Below are 3,523 nucleotides of genomic sequence, written 5' to 3'. Positions count from 1 at the left end.
TGCTTCTATCAGCTCGTACTGGTTGTGAAAAACTACGAATAGCCCCAGTGGCCTAATGGATAAGGCACTGGCCTCCTAAGCCAGGAATTGTGGGTTCAAGTCCCATCTGGGGTGGTTGAAACATAGTTGTGCAATGGAAGAGTGCTGGGTCCATAAACCTAGAGGTTGATGGATCAAGAAACATTTTCTGCAAAACCAGCTTTTTTAGCATTGAAGTGCGAACAAATATTTAAAAACATGCGTAGTTTCATTCCATGTGTAAGTGCCATTATACATTTTTTTTACCTCTTCCATCAGTTCGTATTGGTCAGATTGATTACAAAGAACCCCAGTGGCCTAAGACACTGGCCTCCTCAGCAATGGATTGTGAGATCTAGTCTTGTCTGAAGTGGCTGAAAGCAGAGTGGTGCAGCGGAAGTATGCTGGGCCAAGAACCCAGAGGTTAATGGATCAAAAGCATTTTCTGCTAACAAGCTTTTTTTAGCATTGAAGTGCGAACAAATATTTAAAAACATGCCTAGTTTCATTCCATGTGTAAGTGCCATTATACATTTTTTTTACCTCTTCCATCAGTTCGTATTGGTCAGATTGATTACAAAGAACCCCAGTGGCCTAAGACACTGGCCTCCTCAGCAATGGATTGTGAGATCTAGTCTTGTCTGAAGTGGCTGAAAGCAGAGTGGTGCAGCGGAAGTATGCTGGGCCAAGAACCCAGAGGTTAATGGATCAAAAGCATTTTCTGCTAACAAGCTTTTTTAGCATTGAAGTGCGAACAAATATTTAAAAACATGCCTAGTTTCATTCCATGTGTAAGTGCCATTATACATTTTTTTTACCTCTTCCATCAGTTCGTATTGGTCAGATTGATTACAAAGAACCCCAGTGGCCTAAGACACTGGCCTCCTCAGCAATGGATTGTGAGATCTAGTCTTGTCTGAAGTGGCTGAAAGCAGAGTGGCGCAGCGGAAGTATGCTGGGCCAAGAACCCAGAGGTTAATGGATCAAAAGCATTTTCTGCTAACAAGCTTTTTTTAGCATTGAAGTGCGAACAAATATTTAAAAACATGCCTAGTTTCATTCCATGTGTAAGTGCCATTATACATTTTTTTTACTTCTTCCATCAGTTCGTATTGGTCAGATTGATTACAAAGAACCCCAGTGGCCTAAGACACTGGCCTCCTAAGCCATGAATTGTGAAACCTAGTTTTTTCTGAAGTGGTGGAAAGCAGAGTGGCGCAGTGGAAGTGTACTGGGCCAATAACCCAGAGGTCAATGGATCGAAAACATCCTCTGCTAACCAGTCAGTTTAAAAAAATGAAACGCGAACATAAATAATAAAGCGGAATTTCATGGGTCATGTGTCAATGCCGTCGATTACACATTGTTTTTGCTGTTTCTATCAGCTCGTACTGGTTGTGAAAAACTAACAATTGCCCCAGTGGCCTAATGGATAAGGCACTGGCCTCCTAAGCCAGGGATTGTGGGTTCAAGTCCCATCTGGGGTGGTTGAAACATAGTTGTGCATTGGAAGAGTGCTGGGTCCATGATCAAATAACATTCTCTGCAAAACCAGCTTTTTTAGCATTGAAGTGCTAACAAATATTTAAAAACATGCCTAGTTTCATTCCATGTGTAAGTGTCATTATACATTTTTTTTACCTCTTCCATCAGTTCGTATTGGTCAGATTGATTACAAAGAACCCCAGTGGCCTAAGACACTGGCCTCCTCAGCAATGGATTGTGAGATCTAGTCTTGTCTGAAGTGGCTGAAAGCAGAGTGGTGCAGCGGAAGTATGCTGGGCCAAGAACCCAGAGGTTAATGGATCAAAAGCATTTTCTGCTAACAAGCTTTTTTAGCATTGAAGTGCGAACAAATATTTAAAAACATGCCTAGTTTCATTCCATGTGTAAGTGCCATTATACATTTTTTTTACCTCTTCCATCAGTTCGTATTGGTCAGATTGATTACAAAGAACCCCAGTGGCCTAAGACACTGGCCTCCTCAGCAATGGATTGTGAGATCTAGTCTTGTCTGAAGTGGCTGAAAGCAGAGTGGCGCAGCGGAAGTATGCTGGGCCAAGAACCCAGAGGTTAATGGATCAAAAGCATTTTCTGCTAACAAGCTTTTTTTAGCATTGAAGTGCGAACAAATATTTAAAAACATGCCTAGTTTCATTCCATGTGTAAGTGCCATTATACATTTTTTTTACCTCTTCCATCAGTTCGTATTGGTCAGATTGATTACAAAGAACCCCAGTGGCCTAAGACACTGGCCTCCTAAGCCATGAATTGTGAAATCTAGTTTTTTCTGAAGTGGTGGAAAGCAGAGTGGCGCAGTGGATGTGTACTGGGCCAATAACCCAGAGGTCAATGGATCGAAAACATCCTCTGCTAACCAGTCAGTTTAAAAAAATGAAACGCGAACATAAATAATAAAGCGGAATTTCATGGGCATGTGTCAATGCCGTCGATTACACATTGTTTTTGCTGCTTCTATCAGCTCGTACTGGTTGTGAAAAACTACGAATAGCCCCAGTGGCCTAATGGATAAGGCACTGGCCTCCTAAGCCAGGAATTGTGGGTTCAAGTCCCATCTGGGGTGGTTGAAACATAGTTGTGCAATGGAAGAGTGCTGGGTCCATAAACCTAGAGGTTGATGGATCAAGAAACATTTTCTGCAAAACCAGCTTTTTTAGCATTGAAGTGCGAACAAATATTTAAAAACATGCGTAGTTTCATTCCATGTGTAAGTGCCATTATACATTTTTTTTACCTCTTCCATCAGTTCGTATTGGTCAGATTGATTACAAAGAACCCCAGTGGCCTAAGACACTGGCCTCCTCAGCAATGGATTGTGAGATCTAGTCTTGTCTGAAGTGGCTGAAAGCAGAGTGGTGCAGCGGAAGTATGCTGGGCCAAGAACCCAGAGGTTAATGGATCAAAAGCATTTTCTGCTAACAAGCTTTTTTTAGCATTGAAGTGCGAACAAATATTTAAAAACATGCCAAGTTTCATTCCATGTGTAAGTGCCATTATACATTTTTTTTACCTCTTCCATCAGTTCGTATTGGTCAGATTGATTACAAAGAACCCCAGTGGCCTAAGACACTGGCCTCCTCAGCAATGGATTGTGAGATCTAGTCTTGTCTGAAGTGGCTGAAAGCAGAGTGGCGCAGCGGAAGAATGCTGGGCCAAGAACCCAGAGGTTAATGGATCAAAAGCATTTTCTGCTAACAAGCTTTTTTAGCATTGAAGTGCGAACAAATATTTAAAAACATGCCTAGTTTCATTCCATGTGTAAGTGCCATTATACATTTTTTTTACCTCTTCCATCAGTTCGTATTGGTCAGATTGATTACAAAGAACCCCAGTGGCCTAAGACACTGGCCTCCTAAGCCATGAATTGTGAAATCTAGTTTTTTCTGAAGTGGTGGAAAGCAGAGTGGCGCAGTGGATGTGTACTGGGCCAATAACCCAGAGGTCAATGGATCGAAAACATCCTCTGCTAACCAGTCAGTTTAAA

The 3,523-nt window shown here is 41.8% G+C and overlaps 3 non-coding genes across 3 annotated transcripts; all 3 read left to right on the top strand.

Annotated features, from left to right (window-relative positions):
• The first annotated feature begins 41 nt into the window (after nt 1-41).
• On the top strand, nt 42-114 carry trnar-ccu (transfer RNA arginine (anticodon CCU)). Its single transcript has one exon. It is a non-coding gene; the product is annotated as a tRNA-Arg (tRNA).
• Nucleotides 115-1,432: 1,318 nt separating this feature from the next.
• Nucleotides 1,433-1,505, top strand: trnar-ccu (transfer RNA arginine (anticodon CCU)). The gene has a single exon. It is a non-coding gene; the product is annotated as a tRNA-Arg (tRNA).
• A 1,024-nt stretch (nt 1,506-2,529) lies between these two features.
• Nucleotides 2,530-2,602, top strand: trnar-ccu (transfer RNA arginine (anticodon CCU)). The gene has a single exon. It is a non-coding gene; the product is annotated as a tRNA-Arg (tRNA).
• Nucleotides 2,603-3,523: the final 921 nt, after the last annotated feature.

The sequence above is a fragment of the Oncorhynchus masou genome, unplaced genomic scaffold (genome assembly GCF_036934945.1).
Source record: "Oncorhynchus masou masou isolate Uvic2021 unplaced genomic scaffold, UVic_Omas_1.1 unplaced_scaffold_15885, whole genome shotgun sequence".
In the NCBI taxonomy this organism is placed as follows: domain Eukaryota; kingdom Metazoa; phylum Chordata; class Actinopteri; order Salmoniformes; family Salmonidae; genus Oncorhynchus; species Oncorhynchus masou.
This window is presented reverse-complemented; position numbering and strand designations above follow the sequence as displayed.